Source organism: Amia ocellicauda, chromosome 4, assembly GCF_036373705.1.
Source record: "Amia ocellicauda isolate fAmiCal2 chromosome 4, fAmiCal2.hap1, whole genome shotgun sequence".
Lineage (NCBI taxonomy): Eukaryota > Metazoa > Chordata > Actinopteri > Amiiformes > Amiidae > Amia > Amia ocellicauda.
Window position 1 is genome coordinate 18,518,753 of NC_089853.1, and position 19,506 is coordinate 18,538,258.

General features: G+C 48.9%; 1 protein-coding gene across 1 annotated transcript in view; it reads right to left on the minus strand.

Annotated features, from left to right (window-relative positions):
• The window catches only part of coro2ba (coronin, actin binding protein, 2Ba), a 39,328-nt gene that overhangs the window by 15,495 nt on the left and 4,327 nt on the right, over window positions 1-19,506 (minus strand). The window lies entirely within an intron of this gene.

Below are 19,506 nucleotides of genomic sequence, written 5' to 3' on the forward strand. Positions count from 1 at the left end.
ATTGATCGGCTCAAAATGCTAGCTCACAAACATCTTCCATCCGGCAGCGTTTCCCAGAACCCCTGACGCACATAATAGGCTAAGCCACAGACATTTCAATGCTAATTTATGACACTTTTTATTGAAAATCTTTTCCAGTGATTAGTTGCAGATGAGAGGAACGGCCTCAGGAAGCCAGAGTCTCTCTCTAATAGCGCCGCTGCACTTCTTCTCCTTTCAGAAATCCCATTGGATCAACAGAGCTCTGCAGAGGCGGCCGCGCACACTGGAGGTCAGTGATTCTCTCACCCTTCAGCTCTCTTCTTTCTCTCTCTCTCTCTCTCTCTCTCCCCCCCTCAGTGTCTTTCTCATAAACCATGCCTGTGTATCGATTGTTGCCTTTGCGAGCGGATGTGCATTTCTGCAAGTTAAGCTGTGCTTGAGTGTTTCTGAGAGTTGAGTACCCCCCTCGCGTAGCTAAGAGATCGATGACCTGGCCATGGGAAACCCTGCCCACCAGGTGGAATGAGCCAAGGAGCTCCTGCCAAGGCGGGGTTTGGGGTGGAGGAAGGAGGCAATGCAACGGATGCTAGGAAAGTGCGTTTCTTGCCAAATACTTCTGCTTAGGAAGGCAGAATCACTGTGGTGCGGAGGGGGAGCCGCTTTTAGAAGCGGATCCCCAAAGTGGAGGGTTAAACAAGCTCAGAACAGTGACCACAACTAAGGTACACCTGACAGTATTCACTAGATATCCAAGAGCCGCAGGGGCCTTTACTGTAATGGATGTGTTTTGCATAGAAGACATGCAATACCTCTCCTAGATGCATTGGCTGTAATGTTAAGCATGGCTGGTATGCTGACACATGCACATTGTGACTCTCGGGAGGCTTGGCAGGTGTGGAGAGAGAGCGAACACTGACTGATGGGCTAAGGAGGTGAGGGACTGAGACACATGACCCTGTTGGTTTTTCAGCCTGGCTGGACACAAGTCTAGATTAATCCTGAACTCCGTATTCTTGTCAGTTCTCGTTTGGTGTTCCTTTTAATTTTTTTCACATTTGTTTCCTTGTCTTGCTCTGTCCTGCCTCTGCTTTATTAAATAACCAAGGCAATAAATTCCTGTCTTGATTGAATTGAAGGCACCACCAGGAGACAACATTGCTGCTGTTGGGCAGGGGGCAGCCCACACTCCAGACCTGCATCTATCAGCACCAAAGAGCTGGGGATTACAACAGCCCCTGAGATCTCAGAACTCCTGCTGGGAATCACAAGACACTGCTGGCTGCATCATAGCCCCCCCCCCCCCCCCTCTTTCCCATTCCCACTTTCCCATCAGCCTCTTCACTCCCACATTCTGTCAAGCTAAAAAAATCCTTATTTTGGCTTGAAAAAATAAAACTGAATGTTTCTTGCCCATGATGCATTGCACAGAAGAACGTGACTTGGAATAAACAGCCCTGTGTTTGTCTTTGGGCACCCCCACAGCATAGCTCACAGCACTACAGCGGAGCTCAGGGTGCTCTGTAGCTATTCCAGTTCTCTTTCTCTCATCCCATCCATCTCTCAATTTCTCTCTCTCCTTCACTCTGTCCCAGTCCCTGAGGGCGCAGGACCTGTGACTGACACTAGGACAGGGCAGAGCGCTGCCAAGAGCAGTTCAGACTGACATGGAGCTGGTCTGCTATTGTTCATTAGGAAGTGTCTCTACAAGCTCTTCCTACACTGCAGGGAGGAGCAATTGTGCTACGGCCTTGGACCCCCCGCTCCCCATTAATACTCCAACCCTCTTCTGTCTCTCTCCAGTGCAATCCTGCTCCCCCACATAGCTATGGAAAAGGCACTTTTCTTCTCACAGAGATGTAGGGATCTGGAACGAACTCCAGAACCAACTCCTCGGGTTCACTGAAGACCGGATGGAGTTACGGAGCTGCCAGCCTAGCCTGATGGGGTGAATGTGTGTAAACCTCATGAGCAAATGGGAAGGACTGCTGAAGCACAGGGCAGGCTGTGGAGGAAGGCTCCTCCTTGGGCTCAGGCCCAACTGTAAGGCCAATGCTTCCCGTTTTTGTCCTGTAATGTTGCCTGGGTGCACTGCTGCTTCCCAAGCACTAGGGGGTGCTGCGACCACTGCCATCTCCTCCTCCTCTTGCCAAGGCTTGCAGCACAGTGTAAAGGCAGCCTTCCCCTTCCTCCAGCATGCTGCAACGCACTTTACTGCAGCCCAACATACTCAGCAGAGCGCCCAACAACAGTGTCAGATAGAGCAATAATGACTGCAACAGGAGTGTAAGAGTCAGGTGAAGATAGCTTTGTATGTATTATCAGTGTGGCTCCAGTCCATAGCCAGGCCTCCTTCAGAGGAGCTCTTCTCTCTCTCTCCTCTCTAAACTACAGCAGGGGGTGGGGGATGGGCAAGCAGGCCCAGACTGCACAGATACAGCCAATAATTAAGACATAGGGTTAAATCTGCACCCTTATTTGGCTTTCCAGTTGTCAGTAATGAGAGATTACAGCTCTGGCTAATTTTCCTGTCGGTCAGCAAACACAATGCCTTTGTCTTCCTGCATCAGGAGGATCTGGTGCCTGTCTGTATCCCCTCACTCCCTTCTCCATGTTAATTACGCGCTCCATCCTCGTTAGCGGGTTAGCGCTCAGATCTGCTCAGTGTAATTAAACGGAGGGGCTGCGAGAGAGGCGCTGGCTGATCTCAGACCCCAGATGGTTGCCTGACTGTTTTTTCCTCTTTAAATAAAAAAAAAAAAAGTTATTTTCCTCATTCGGGTCGCCATGTGTCATTGAAACAGTTACAGAGAGCTGCATGTCTTCATTAATCCCCCTTCCCTCCCTCCCACACAGCCTTTCTTGTGTAGAGCCTCCTGTTATAAATACACAGTAATTAACGCCTGCCACTGCCACTCCAGCGCTGTCAGCTCTCCTCTTTTTTCTCAGCTGTAGGATGCTGACTTTTCATGGCTTTGTTTGTTTGTTTGTTTGTTTGTTGTTGTTGTGTTGGTGGTGTTTTTATTTGTTCATTTCTTATTTGCGCCTGGGCTCACCTGCTCCAAGCCCTGTCAGTTTTTATGTGGGAGGTGACCGACCGATACCCCCGATTATGTCCTTTATTAAATGCATGGCAGCACACAGGATGTTAAAGTGGTGTTTTGTTGGTGTTTGTGTTTTTTGTGTTTTGGTGTTGTTGGTGGTTTTGTCGGTGTTGGTGTTTGTTTTGGTGTTATGGTGGGGTTGGTGTTATTTTGTAGGTGTTGGTATTATTGTGTCTGTGTTTTTTTTGTTGGTGGTGTTGGTGTTTTTTGTTGTTGTTTGATGTCTTATTTGTTTTTATTTTACTTAGATCTGTTTGTTCCTGTTTTTGGTGTTGGTGTTTTTTTGTTGGTGGTGGTGTTGATATTGGTGTTTTGGTGTTGGTGCTTTTTTGCTGCTGTTTGGTATAGGTATTATTTTGTTGGTGTTGTTAGTGTTGGTGTTTTTTTGCTGGTATTGGTGTTGTTTTTGGTAGTGTTGGTGTTTTTTGTTTGTGTTTGGTGGTGGTGGTGGTGTTTTGATATTGTTGGTTTTAGTGTTTTTTTGTTGGTGGTGGTGGTGTTTTTGTGTTATTATTGGTGTTGGTGTTGTTGGTGTTTTATGTTTTATTGGTTTTTACTTTACTTAGATTTCAGTTTGTTTTGTTTTGTTTTGTGTTTTTCCACCAAATAAATACAATTCTTGTATGGACACTTTTCTGATTCCATGAGCTTTGTTCCCACTTTCATAACACCTGCTGTATGGCCTACCACACCAGGCATCTGGCAGAGCCTTCCCTCTGCTGTCCTCCCGAGCGCTAGGCCTCCTGATCTGGGGGATGTGCTGCTTGTGTACTCTGTGGCCCAAAGGCAGGGCAGCCACCACTCAGAGGACACACTCAGTTCACAGCACAGTATTGAGTTTTCCTCCAGTTGCCTGGAGTCACACTGTAAAAAGCAGAGCAAGAGCGGCCCGATTCGATTGCTGCTTTTCAGGGTCATTCTCTTGGGGGTCACGGCAGAACCTCATGCTCTGCTTTCATTTGAGAGCAGTTCGATTAGGTGCTTGTTATGCTGTTGGAGAACAATTGGCCACTGCCGCCAGACAGAGAGCAAAACAAAGATAAACAGAAAATATCCTCCTCCCCCGTGAGAAACTGATGTAGCCTGCAGTTACCAGAAATACTGCCTCCCTCAATCATGCAGCATCCTGCCGCCACGTAATCAGGCCCACGCTTTCTGGGGCCTGTAGCTGAAGAGAGTCATCTGAGCACTCTGCTGCCGGGGGGAACAGTCAAGACCAAACACACAGGCACTTTCGGGTGGGAAACATCATGGGCAGGGCTTCAGATGGGAAGAGCCAACTCAAGTCTGAGGTTGCATGTGGAGCTGCAAGTGGATGATAAGAGTAAAGGCCACCGTCTCCCTCCGTTACCCAGCGTTCTGTTGTCTGAGCCCGATACTGCACCCCGGCCATTCAGATAGCCATTCAAATCCCCGTTAATGCGTTTCATGTATTTCCCAATGGCCAGTTCTTTCCACATCCTCTTTGCTCCCTCTCTTTTGCTCTCTCTCTCTTTTCTCAAGCACTCTGTATGGCTTCTACTGGCTCTAAATGGCCCTAAAAGACTTCCAATCTTCGGCCTTGGTCCCAGCAAGGAATATAGTGGTTTCACAGAAGCAGACAGGGCCGACAGCACAAAGGGCTGAATGGTCTCTGCAGGCCACTGTCCCGCCTGTCACCGAGCCCGCAGAGCCGGGCTTTGTGCGGCCGCGTCGCCACTTTAGCTGTTTCTCCTTCCCAGGCCGGCTGGGTGCGGAGTCAGTTCCGGCAACATTCGCTCTGCTCTCCGAATGTGTAATTCAGTGCCCTGATCCCCTGCAGATTATTTTGGCAGAGATTACATTTCCTCCATCTGCGGTCATGTTGTGAATTTCACAGGGCCAGAGAGAGAGACGGAGACGGGGGGGGAATAAAGATAATGGAGCAACTGTTTCTAAGTTGCTTTTTTTTTAAACCTGGGAAAAGAAACGGATGGAAAATGCCGACACTCGAGCAGCGCGAGGCTGAAGCTGCGCTCACTACACTGCGGGCCTCCCTGTTCCTCTGGATCCTGCCCTAAAGGCCCAGAGCACATCTTGGCGAGGAGATGCCGAAGAGGCGCAGCTGCACAGTTTGTCCACAGTTATGGTAACTCCACCGCAGCGGATGTGGGAACTCTGGGTGCTCTGCTCTGGCCGCCACTATATTTAGACCTTTAACAAAGGCATATCCTCTCCCCAAGGGGCCCTTCACTAGGCTCACAGCGTCTCTTTATCCCTTCCCAGGAGAGTCAGAGAATCCGTTATGCTAAACATAACCGGAGCTGGAGGCTCGAGGTTCACCTCAGAGCGAGGTGTACACCCCCGTCAGGAATGTTCCCTGACAGATGTTAAAGAGGCGCTGGGGAATTCCAGCTCCTCCACAGTCATGCGGTGCTTCATGTCACAGGTCCAACTATGGCCACTCAGGGACCAGAGTTGTGATGTGGGAACAAGTGTTACAGGTGCCTTACATTATATGTTTTTGTTAATTGTCTGAAATTAAACTATTTGCCATGCTGCCTGCACACTGTGCTGAGGGCCCGTTTGGCAGAAAAGCCTCGCAGTTTACTGAAGCAGCCTCAGACCAAGCCCCACTGCCTCCCTGCGGTGTGAGCGCACCTGGACTCACTCCCCTCACTTGACTACCTCATTTTAGACCTGAACCACAGTCTGAACCCCATCCCCAGCTAACCCCAAATTCTCAATGAGGCCCATGCAAATCTACACCCAAATTCAGATAGGTCCGTAGAAAAGCAACCCTAACCCTAAGTTAACTGGGGACTCCAACCCTAATCTCTCCCAAAATGTAACCCTACCTTGATCTATAAACTTAACTGTTGTGCAAATTCTACCTAAATAACTTGATTTAATAATCTTTTAACCACCTGCATGTAATCATTACACCGTCACTTTTTTCATGATTCATTCATGTTTAATTTATGATTTCATGTTTATTTAATGCAGATATGGCAATTTGTTCACCTAACATGTAAATATTTTTCAAAGTCTACTCAGAACTGATACCACATTGCAATGTTGCAATGGAGAGACTTTTTACTATCATATCTTGTTTTACTTCAGTAGGTTACCTGCTAATTACATACCCTAATTAATACCATTGTCATTTTGGGTGTGCCATGGAATTTTGGAAAAGCCGTATATGAGGAAAATCAGATATTAATTAATGAAATTCATCACACCATAGTCGCACTGCTCTGTAATGCTTGTGTCTCGCTCTGAGGGTCGGTTTTGTTTTCAGCTTTATCATGAGGAGATGTGCCGAACAACACCATTGTGTGTGTGTCATGTCTGTTTGTCTCGGGCTTGTGCGGGCTGGGGAACTCGACACTGAGGTGGGCAGTTTGATTATGGGTTCTGCGGTGCACATTTTAATCCATTTGTTTCCATGAATTGTGGATTGTTAAACTCGCAGCACAAGCCGGGCGCCCTGGCCGCTGTAGGCGCTGCACAGAGCCTGTCTCCGGTGTGGGGATGTGACCTCACTGTAATGAGAGGAGACAGCTTGCTAATTGTCTGGTCTCTTGAGCCTGGCACGCTGCTGCTCCAGAGCCCTGCAGGGGCTGCTTCACCGTGCGAGGGGGGTTTCGGAGCAGACGCTGTGCCCACCGCGTGCTCAGGAAATCGCCACCATCAACTCCTTGAGTGTGCACGTCCACTCATGAAGAACATCCTCCCACAGCAGGAGGAGTATGGGTCTGTGTGAGCGGAGATGATTACACTAATGCATTTCAGAAGGGCTTATAGAGTTACAAATTGCCTGCATTTTTTAAGCTATTAAGAAGGCTTACGCTGGGAATTGCAAGGTCTTGCGTGGAAAGCGGCAGAATATAGTGGCCTCTCATAAAATATTAAAGTAATTCAAACTATTGCTTTTTTTTCTTCCTGCTATGCTTTCTGACCTGGCTGTAATGTAGCATCATGTCTAGGAGACTGTAGCCATACATTATAAATACCTGGGAACAGAGTCCTGTACACAGCACTGCCGCCAGTTCCTGCCTTGGATGGTAAAGTATTTATTGAAGATGTAGTCTGATGTGGGTCTGCACACACACATGCACGTACACACACAACACACACATGCATACACACACGCACACACACATGCACACAAACAGACCCAGTGATAAACCCACTGCACCATACTGAACACTTTTCTGCACTGCACTACAGTAAACACAGGGAAAGAGATGCATGCTGCTTTGTGTAAGACCTTAAGAGGATCATCCTGACGGAGGGACCCTGCTGAGTCAGTCACAGATGAATGTAGTAGCAACAGGACCAGGGCTGCACCCTGCAGACTGCAGCGCCTCACATACAGATATCCCTGTGACACCGCATGATCAAATGCTTTTGTTGTCAGCGGCGGGAGAGACCCGGTCTCAGGCTGCCGGAGAAGTGTCAGGCAACACTATCTGTGTGTCTGAGATGTCTGTGGGAGCGTCCACCACCTCTCCCTGCTCACCTCCCCCCAGTCTCTTAGTTTAGGGCCTCCAGGGCAACAGTGGGGGTGGGGGGTTGTATTGTCAACTGCTGTGACCCCAGGGTCGGAGGTGAAGGACATTGATTTGAACCCCTCTCTTCCCAATACCCTCCACTGCATTCAAGCTCAGCGTTCATTAGCACCCCCCTGCGCGGCACATGGCCCTCTGTGTCCTGACTCCCAGCACCACTTGTGGCATAGTTGGCTCTGGCGCAAAGTAATAGGTAGATATTCAATTTCTCTTTCTCACACCTGCGCTAAATATCTGGGTGCACTTCAGTAGAATGTACTCCAGGGGAAGGGCTCTGCAGATCTGCTCGGCATTTCGTTGGGGTTTGAAATGCACAGCTGCACTCCCCCCCCAAACACGCCCTGCTCCTCACTGCGTAGTAAGCTTAGTCCTGCTGTCTCGCCTGTCTGGGGTCTGTGACGGAGTAAACAAGGGGATGAAAACGTGCCGCCAAAACACTGACGCCTTTTATATAATAGAGTCCTTTAACACAAAACCAACAACAACAACAGACCTCGTTGAAAGGGGCTTGGTGCTTGCATGCTCAAAAGTGTGTCATGTTAGTTTTACAAAAATAATAATTGCAGGAATAAACAGAACTGATCAGAAATTAGTCTGACAGTCCGAGCTACGTTTCTGTCTTTTTTTTTTCTTTGGCTCTGTTTCCATTTATGTCAATTAAGTCCTGTTGAATTGACGGAATGGGAGGTGACCTGGGGGGACCCCTCCGCTTTGTGCGGCTCAGACGGAGCTGGCGGGGGGAAGCCATTAGCAGCTGGCGAGATGAGGAACGATGGCAGATGGACAGAATGGGAAGATGAGTGGAAGATGAGTGGAAGATGACAGAGCGTGGGATGGGGAGGAGAGGAGGGGGAGACAGGGCTTTCCAGGAAGGGGGGGTGTGTCGGGGTGAACCAGCTGTGACTCAGCTTTTCAATCACTCAGTCACTTAGGCAGTCAGTCAGTCACCACTATTTCCTGTTTAATAAGATGAGCGGAGTCTCCGAGAGCATTCCCAGGGCAGGGCAGGGTTGCGGGACAACGATCCAGCTGATAACAATGCTCTATGAAGGCCCGGGGGTGTTGCACAGTCTGCAAGCGCCGGTTATGGTTTGTAAAATGAAATTACTGAGCCAAGATCATCAAACACAACTCTGTGATGTACTCTGAAAGGGCATGTTAATAAACAGGACACTATGTAAAACATGGTCACACACAGGTGTGTACTGACTCTCCTTGAGTTTAGTTTTGGACGTGCCACTTTGCTTCTTTTTAATCCCTACAGCAGGAAAGCCGGAAAGTAATAACGATTATCTTATCTGGCCCAGTCACTTAAGTGATCTATGCAGATAATGAGACCTACAGCTTCAGCTCACACAGGGCCCACTCAGCTCCCTGCCGTGCAGTCAGTGGGCTCTTACCATCCTCGCCTCAAACAGCTGTTTATCTGATAGCTAATCTGATCCTGAGGAGCAGGAAATGCATCCGAGAGCCTTCATGTCCTGCACTCATGTGAAAGAAACATACCCAGGAGAGGCAGGGCCTTATGTGTTCTAGATTTCTGTGGGCTGATTGGTGTCTCCATGTTCTGTTTGAAGCTCAGAGCCCCATGGCTCTGCACTCAGACTTGTCCTTTCAGACAGGCGTCCTTGGGAAATTGCTGGCTTTGCACTCTGAACAGCACTTTCATTATTTATAAAGGCAGCCCAGCACAGCCTGAGAAGGTTTTTTTTTTTTTTAATTCCATTTTACACATAATCTCTGAGAAGCTAGAAACCGATCTGTCAGGGTTTGTCATTCCCAAAGTGAAACTCCCAGCTGAGCCTTGCACTCTGGTGCTCAAGTGCTGGCCTGTGTGTATTAAAACCTGCATGTCCACCTCTAGCCTTGACCCTCCTAAGACCATTAAAACCCCTTTCCAAACTGACTGCGATTAAGCTTTAGCATTGAGCTGCTGTTGAGAGGTGCCGTACGCCAAGCATTCCTGGTTGCCGTGGTGAATGACTGATTTAATCCCCTGCACTGGCAGAGAGGCAAGGAAGGGACCTGGTGACTCGGACCATCTGCCTGCAGCTTGGCTCAGCGCAGCTGGCCCTACCTGCCCTGGCTCTGCCTGTCGTCGTCTCAGTCAATCCACCCGACTGTGAAGTGTTCGCGGGAAATTAGTCGTCGGGAGTCTGACAGGGCTGAATTCTGCAGAATTTCAAACTCTGCATTCCCCGTTTCCAGCTTGTTTGGGCTCAGTGCCATGTGCCAGGAGAAAGCCAGCGTCGCACCTCCGGAGACCCCGCACGTCATACTGGCCATTTCAAAATGATGAACAGTGCAGCTGTCATCCACTGATTCAATCACTGTGTCTGCAAATCAGATTCGTGTCCTTGCACAGGGACATCACGTTTCCAATATTATATTAGCATTCTTCATTTTAATCCCCTTCTCCCGGCTTGTCCTCAATTACCTTCAACAAGCACAAGTTTGTGTCAGGATGTGTTTTCACGCTCTAGGTTGGATCTAGCTGTGCATTTATTTATTTTTATGCTTGCTGGTCTGGGAATAGCCAATTACCATCTAGGCCCCTAGCTCACTGCTGCTGCCACATTATGTGGAGGGAGCCGGGTGACAGAGACCCTGGGGTGGATGGAGAGATGCCCATGTTTGCAAGTGGCTCGATGCGTCACTGTGAAGCCCTGTTGTTGCATCTACACAACCTGCCCATTATACACACTCCAGCAGGGGGCAATGACATAAAGCAAGCCCAAGACACCCCAAGCTGGTACCAACCCCTGGCAGCCACTTTCGCAACACCTCCCAAGGAACTCCAGGCCCCAGTCTGCCTGTGGCCCGGCCTACAGTTATTATGCGGGCATGCCATCATGTTTTGCTCAGCGTTTGCACCCCCCCCCCTTGACAGGCAGCATCAAATTGTGTGATGCCACCACTGGGCCCAGTCTCCCTCTCACTTCATTAACATGCTGGGGCTGCTGGTTTATTTCACAGACAACTCACAGCCTTTGAGCTCCAGTTGCTGAGAGAGAGGAAGAGAGACAGAATGGGATGGGGGGTTGGGGGTTGGGGGGCCTCATGGGAAGCGTGGAACCATCATGAGTATGTGCCTTCAGACGAAACTGCACCGTCACAGGCTGGAGATGCTACAGGCCACGTTTATCAGACCACAGAAGAACACATGCAGGAGTCGCCTCACGCATCCTGGTGCATTTCCGGGCATGGGTGCTGAGCTGGAGTTGGGGTACAGGGTTTCCACAGCAGCCCCCCGAGCCACACGCGGCCGAGCTGCGGCAGTCTGACCTACTTTGCTCTTTGCTCAAGCAGAGGCCATGGATGTTCGTTAATCCTGGGGCAAGGGGGTCCAGAAGACTCTGAATACAGTTGAATATTAGGAAAGAATGTTTTGTGGGAATGTGGAGGCAATAATGTAATATGTGAGCTTTCTACTAATACTACTAGTAATATTAGTCAGAATAGACAAATGGAGATGTAATTCAGTGCTGTGGTGACAGCTCGGCTCGGGCGCAGCTCTGTAACGTGATCAGCTGTCAATATGGTTACTGATCAGCGTGCTGCCTTGTCTCTCTCTGCCCTACATTCACAGCACGCAGTGTGCCCCAGCACCACTCCAATTTCATTCATCTCTGGGGCTTTAGAAAGAGACAGGCTTTTAATCTCAACGTTCAGCCCAGAACCAGAGTTTCTCACATCTTTTCAATGTGTTTCCTGAGCACCTGCTCCGCCTGGATTCCCGCAGTTACTTTCTTCCTGCGCGGAAGCCGGGAGGTCGCAGTCTCAGAGCTATTTATTGAATTTGTACACCCATCCCCTCAGCTGCCCTTACTGACTGGAGCTGTAATAATGCCACTCGCTCACTGTTGCCCCCCCTGCTGTAAACAGCTGCTCTCCAACCTCTCTGAGTGTGGGTGGGGGTTGCATTCACCTGTTTTCTAAAAATGTAACTGAAATTCGAAATTTGATGAGGGGGAACCCGGTGGGAAATTAAACTGAGCAGCCCTGTCATCCTGTGTGCTTCTTAAACAGAGGCCTGGTGCCCATCAGTGCCGCGCCTGCAGTGTGCCGGCTGTGGTGTGAGGGTGACTTCAATGGGAGCTGAAGCACCACAGAGCCCTCCACAGACCTGGCCGTGATGTGCTCAGTGTGCCGTGCTCGAGCTACTCCCTCTCTTGCCCTCATCTGCACTTTCCGAACTCGGCCCCACAACTCTGAAACGGTGAAATTGTTGTTTATTTTTTTTTAATACAGTTGATACAGCTGATACAGTTGAATATGCTCCTATTTATTCAGGTTAGTAACCGTATCACTTGAGAGAGCCTCTTTATGACACACAGGTCATGGCAGGTTACTGTTTATATCATCAGCTCTTTGTTGCCTTCTCCATTTTCACCCCTTTGCTGCCTGGCTTCCTTTCGAATCTCTCTCCCATTCTCCACTCATCCTTAACACCCTCCTCCCCCTCCTGCACTTACCCATCCTACGCCCCCTGAGACCGTGATCTGGAGAGAATTCCCGGAAACAGGACAGGACATTCCCACCCGCTCCTGCCCCTCCCCCCCAGCTCCCAGACAGATAAACACACGTGGACACGCACACATATACATACACACATACACACGGAATACAAGAAATCCTGATAAATGAATAAGAGCGCTGAGACACAGCTGGCCCACACCAGGCTTCCTGTCAAGAACCATTCCAGAAGTTGCTTTATGGTTTGTTCCTGTTTGTTTTGCCTCTTTGCTCACCAAAGCAGGGCAGGACAGAGTTGAGGCTGCAGTGAAGGCCACAGAGGGTTCAGAGCTCCCAGGCGGTGCTGGCCTGACAGGGAGGCAATGGACATGGGGGAATATGGCTCTCTCAGAAACTGGGACTGACCACCTCAGGTCCCTCTGCCCTTGTGCCTGAGCTTTTTCTAGGTCATGTCACAGTGTCCGGAGGTCAGTGTGCACCCATTGCTGGTGGCTCCACTTTAGATGTCAGTGTTTTTTGTGTGTTTGTTTGTTTTTCTAATTTATTGAATTGTTCTTTAAATAATAACAAATGTATAATATCTGTGTTGTAAAGCACTTGTTTAAGGAATGTACCGATCAATGTCCTCCAAACAACACAGCTCTCGATTGAGAATTGAAAGCTCAGCCCTAGTATGCTGACAGATCTCTTTCCCTTGCTTCCTCTCCCTCTCTCTCTCAGTCGCTCCCTCTGACAATCTCGCTCTCTCCCTCTCTTCCTCTACTTTTCTCAATTTCTCTCTCTCCCTCTCTCAGTAAAATTTAAATTCAAATTCAAATTCAAATTCAAATTCAAATTCAAATTCAAATTCAAATTCAACTTTATTGGCATGACAAGAATTCTCCAGTATTGCCTAAGCTTTTAAAACAACAACATATTGTACGGTAGTAATTCAAGCTCGCTCTCTCTCTCTCTCTCTCTCTCTCTCTCTCTCTCTCTCTCCCCCTGTCTCACACACTCCCTCGCTCCTGCCTCTCTGCTGCTGGGGCAGTACTCCCCTCTAAGTTCCGCACTACTGATGCGAGAGCCGAGGCCCAAGCGTCTCGCGGAGGAATGTGAAACTTTCCTCACGTCAGCAGGCTTCTTTCGATCGCTCCTGCATCGTTCCTGTGTTTTTTACCTTTTAATAATAATAATGTTGGAATGTGGCGTTGTGTAACGAGTGTGCAATAGCAGAACAGCCAAACTGCTTGTTATGTTTTATCTGAAGTGTCAGAATCTGCACATCAAACAGCCTCCGCTGGATTACCAGGAGGCCTGTTGTTTTTCTGTGACTTTAGAAACAATTCCAGCCTTAAAAAAAAGAAAGTAGGACAATGTGTTTCTAATCTGAGTCCTGACAGAGGAATTCTTCAACTCACTGCGGACTGTGGTTCACAGACAAAGAGCTGCAAGCTTTCTGTTCTTGTCTTTATTGTTAAAAATACACTACGGGTAAATTAGTAAAAACAAATTCTTGGATTTGATAAAGGGGGTGGTGCTGAAATTGTGAACTGGATGAGCAGATCCCCTGGTCGTGTGCACTGACCGAGGTCGAGGAGGTCTTGGGGGCGGGGGGGCAGAGATCCAAGCTAAACACACATTTTGAGTGCTGTCCACCAGCACTGCCTGTTTGTAAGTGCACAGCAGATTTATTGCAGTTCAGCTCACACGGGTGACTGGTAACCCTTTCTGCATGGCTCAAACACACTCTGGACTTCTTGTACCATTGACAACTCACGTGTTTCAATCTCCTCTGTGACTCTCATGGTCACAGTGGCAGCATTGCAGTTGTACTAGTTTGTCTCAGATTGGTGACAGAGCTCTGTGGCGACTGACTGTGAAGGGTGCTTTACTCAATAGAAAATTATGGATTGGCTGACTGATTCATGCATGGGTTGAACACAGAATTTTATGCCAGCATCAGGTTTGTGCATAGTGACCAACACAGATGACCAACACTGCTCCAGTGCAGGGGGGCCACCATAGGGCCTGGGCCTGAAGCCATGAGGTGTATTCTCTCCTATCTCAGTCTGTTGGAGTTTTTGTTTTCTTGCTATTGTAATCTTGGTGCAGCGGTGTTTGTTTATTGCTGTTTGCCGTTTGTTGTTTGTTTACTGTTGTTTATTGTTCATTTGATTTTAAACCTAGATTACACAGCAGATTTGGGAAGGTATTTACACTGTGGCTCGCTGCCGTGCACAATGCAGCAGCAGTTAAAGTAATCACAACAAAATCCTAATATTTGTGCAGATTAGTTACACAGGGTAAGCTGCTCATGACAAGAAAACAGTGGTGACTTTCTCACCTGTGACTATGCCAGGGGGCTGAGGACAGGAACCACAATGCAGATCTGCAGAACCAAAAGGCTGTTTTTAAGTTTTAGTTTCAGTATTTTATGTTGAAAAATACAACAACTGCAACAATATCAAATCAGTGATATACCAGCCGCTTGTTATGGGAAGCCCAGAAGGGAGCTCATATATCTGCAGTTTATGGATTACTCTGTTTTTTACACTGTGATATGTGAGACGATGTCGATCAGCTCAGCCACGTGGACGACCGTCTCTGAATAGAACTGTGGAATTGTCAGATTTTCCCACAACACCTCCTCACGTACAGCGAGAGTGCACTCCTGCGTGAGCGTCTGCACCAGGCCCTGCAGGGACTGGCCATCAGCCACTGATGTGTCTGTGTCTCCTCCTCAGGAAGAAGAAGAAGAAGAAGAAGAAGAAGAAGAAAACATTGTGAAAGAAGAGTATCAAAACACTGTGTGAGATTCAGGTTGCTGGATTCTTTTGGGTGTTCTCATGGTAATGCAGCGTGACTCTGTACATGGTTCTGGGCATCAAGCGAAGGCCTGTTTAGTGGTTAGTGGCTAATTACTCTTGGGATTTCTTCCAGCTGTTTATTTAAGGGCCCCAGAGATATGGAAGAGCATGCAGATGCACAGCTAGACATATATCACTCGGAGACCTCTCGAAACAGGTAGCGCGAACACAAGGTGGCACAGGGGTCGTGTTGGTGTAGCAGCTGATTGCAGCAGTGCATCAGATTTAAAAGCTCTTATGGAATGAGTGTGAAGAACCAGAATAATAATACAAAAAAACATTTAAATGAAATAGTTAGCCACTCACAGAAAAAAAGAGCTCTCAGTCTTTAAATAAGAGGCGTGGGTGGCACAGTTTTCTGCACTCTGCTCTTGTGCTGGCGGTGACCTGAAGCTTGGGCATGGAGACTGTGAGACTAATTCTGCAGTGCGTCTGTCCTGTCCCGGCCGTGGCAACTCTGAGCTGCCAGCAGCTCTGCCACAGTCTTACCACTCAGCTCCCTCTAAAACTGGTGCTGGCCCAGTCAGGGCCAGTGTTCCCCCTGAAGGCACCAGTGCGGTTGCCTCCTTTCAATATTATATTAATGTTTCTTGACGCGATACCTCATTGTAACATAGTGTTGACGTTTTAGCCAGTGACAGTAGAGCAAATGTTGTAATGAAGCAAAAAAAAAATAGGGACACTTTATATTAAGTGGGATATTTGTGGTTGTGCTGAGTAATTCCTGATGTACTTGTGTGCTTACACACAGTTACAACACAGGCAAGGTGTGATTGGAGCTGGTTGTGGTATGGTTTATACATGCATATGTGCAGTTATTCATCAGGATGAGTAGTTTCACATTACCTGTACTGTAACTATGTGTAACTACACTGTACATACACTGTATGTACATCACATATTACTCAGCACTTACAGCCAATGGTGTTACTGTGTGTGGCTAGTGCATCACTGGGTGCCACAGCTGTAGCAGTCCTGCCCCCCCTGCTCTCACCCTCACTCAGCAGGTGTCCTCTCAGAGACATTGTTTGCTAATGTCTTGGGGGGCTGCCTGAGCTGAGGCTCTGGTTTCTCGGGCTGGGCAGCCGTGGGGCACAGCACACGTTCCTCCCCCTTATGGTGCTGAGCAGAAGAGTCTGTCCTGGCAGTGCAGCGCTGGCTGGCCTGTGATGAGCCTCCCTCCCCCGACTTTATTGGTCAGAGCAAGGCCTCTGTCTCAGGCCCCACAAGTGTTTTCAATTAAAAAGTCTTCAAGGAGCCCCTGAGAGGATTGCATTCGCCTTCAGCATGTCCAGATGGTTCTGCTCTTCGGATTTCGCAAGCTTGCCTGTTACATTCTTCCTTCTCCTTGGTGACATGAAGGATATTGTTGACTCTGCTCTGAATGGAATATTTCCTGTCCTGCTGCAAACCCTGTGAACTCCCAACCCTATAAACCTACGACGCCACACTGAGCAAGGAAGCAAATGTTCGAAGAAAGGTGTTTTCAATAGGCCGGAAAATGGCTTGAGCAGAAGACGGCCCAGCGCAGGCTCGGACTGTGGGGCAGGTGTGAAGCTGCCTGTTTTGAAGCTGTGATGCAGGGCCCAAGGCTCGGTCATTCACCAGTCAGGCGGAGCAGGCCACTCATCTCGGCCTGTCAGGACAACACAGGGTGGCAAAAACAGCCCACAGGACCTGCTGCTCATGCTGGCAGAACGAGTTCCCACACCTCACAGCGCCCAGACCCAGTTCAGTGGGGGGGTTTCCATAGCATAGGGAGTTTGTTTCTGTCATTTGCAAAAATGGTTAAGATGTAAAAAGATCAAATGAAAGGGACTCAGGGTTTTTGCAAAGGCCAGCTGTGTGCTTCTGGGGCCTGTCTGGTTTATTAAGGCCATGCCAGACCTTCACAAGTGGTCTCCAGGGCTCAAAAAAACTGTCAGCGTTACAGTTTCATATAAAAGAGCAAAAGAGATCGTGTACACAGCCTGGTGGGACAGAGAGCCGGCGCCCCACAGCTGGGTGATACTTTACAGATCTCTGTGCTGTTTCTCAAAGGAGCAGTGCAGCACCTAAGAGCCCATACATGTCAGGGAGTCTGACATCCCTCTGTCTCCACAGGTGACCTCCCTGCTGGAGAGACTGCATATGGCTACTCACACTGGGTGCTGACTTGGTGTGGAACCCATTACAACCACATTTGTGCCCGCAGGCTCTGTGGGGAGAGGCAGTCCCCACCCTGGGGAGCACACAGTGAACTGCACAGAGCAGCTGCATAGACCTCACGCCTCAATGCCTTCATTCACAACACAGTGCCACGTAAACAGGAAGAGCCCCTCCGAGGGACAGGATGGACCGCAGTCCAGAGCAGCTCGAGGAAGAGGAACAGTACAGCAGCATTGTCTCTGCACTGAGAAAAATGAACCACTGCCGGTGCAGAAAATTGCCCTTTCATAATGGATGGCAATTAAAGTGCCATTCTTGCTCTCTTTTCTTTTTCCAGCCAAGATATTTATAACTGACATGCTTTCCTTAGCTTTCTTGTACTCCCTCCTCCCCCGTGGTTTGCAACACTGAGCACTGTTCACACCACATTGAGGATATGCAGTGCAGGGCTGTGGGGCGGCTCATGCCGAAGCTGGCGGGATACAGAGACTCAGCCTGTGACGGGCTGGACATGGACGCAGCCTGCACACCAGAATCAAACGCACTGTAGCATTATTGGAGAAAGACAGCCTCCCTGTGTCACACTGCACCCATCCCAGTGAGACTACCTGCTGAGACCTGCAGACAGATATAGGCCCTGAAACAGAGACAAAATGCCAAACTTACATAACCACAGTGTAGTGTACTGCTCTGGTCCGAACTGCAGGATTTTGAAAAACAAAAAAGAATTTGCATAAGCAAATTGTGAAGCCGTGAGTATTTCTGTGTGGCGGCCTGACCCTCACTCACAGCACATCTCTCTCCAAACAGCCAGGAAGGGAGTGGAGAGAGACGCAGAACTGTTTAAGTCCCAGAGCTTCAGGGTTGCGCTTTTTTTTTTAATCCAAATTAGCAGTCTAACACAGTGATCAAAGCTAAATATGATCACGCACATTAGAGACACAATGGGCTCCATTGATGCTGTCCGTCTTCATTTACAGCACTGCTGGTTTGAGTAGCAGACCTTCCCCTGGGCAGTGAAGCAGCCGCACTCTGTGGGAACAGGGCCAGAGCTGACCCTTTCCAACCGTTTTAGACTGTCCTGTTCACCCACTCTCGTCCTCTCTCTCTATCTCTATTCCAAACCTTGCACTTTCTATTTCTCTCTCTTCCACTCTGTCTCTTTCTCTTTTCCTGTCTCTATCTTTCTCTCCTCTCTCTCCTGTCTCTCTCTGAGTCTCAGGGCTGGTTGTGTGTGTGAGAGAAAGAGAGACGCTGCACAGTGGCCCTGCTCTCAGGCCCTTAGTGAGCTCACCCCAAATGAATGTCTTCCCTGAGGGATGAATACACTACTGTAGTTTTTTTTGGAACTTTTTCTTTAGTTTTTTTCTCTTCCTGAACACCCCCCCTCCGTACCCAAAAAAGAAAGAAAAGTCTTAATCTCTCATTTGTTCAATACAAGCTCTATTCAGATGATCTGTGCCTGTGGGGGGGGAGTTATTTTTAATTTTATGGCCGAGCTGGAGATGTGCTGAAAGCTTAAAGTTAGACTGATGCTTACTGTGGCTGCAATCCAAGTCAGTGCAGGTGTGGAGTGTGTGTGTGTGTGTGTGTGAGCGTGCATGCGTGTGTTGGAGGGCAGAGGGTCCGCAGACACATCCTGTAGCTGAACATCTAGCCACTGAGGCCAGAAGAGACACTATACCCATCAGCCACTGAGGCCAGAAGAGACACTATACCCATCAGCCACTGAGGCCAGAAGAGACACTATACCCATCAGCCACTGAGGCCAGAAGAGACACTATACCCATCAGCCACTGAGGCCAGAAGAGACACTATACCCATCAGCCACTGAGGCCAGAAGAGACACTATACCCATCAGCCACTGAGGCCAGAAGAGTGGAGAGAGTCGTATCCTAATGAGAGGCTCCCATGTGAATCGCCATGGTGATCATTGCCACCTCTGGGCACATCAACAGCATCCCTAGGGGCACTGCCAACAACAGAGTGCACACAATGTCTCTGCAACAACATCAGTACCTGTTACCAGCTGCGACACAGATTAACCTGTGCCCTCCCTGCAGCCCTTCCCCCCACACACACAGCAGCCCCGCAGACAGCCTGCACACTGGCCACACTGGGACCACCCTCTGTACAGCCCCTGGACTGGCACAGCAGCTGCAGAGGGCTGAGGCTCTGTCTGCCAGGCATGCAAATACTGATGTTTACTAAGTGCTACTTATTAAGCACACAGGGCTTTACTAATCGAAAGGGGGAGGGGTTGCCATTGCTCCTGCTTGTTGCACCGAGACCACGCGGTCCTGGGAGAATGAGGGAGTGTGTATACAGAGAGGGGAGGGGGTCACGGGATCATCCAGTCCTCAGGGAGAGTGTGTGTGTGGGGGGGATGGGGGGTGTGGGTGCTCAGATATTAAGCGC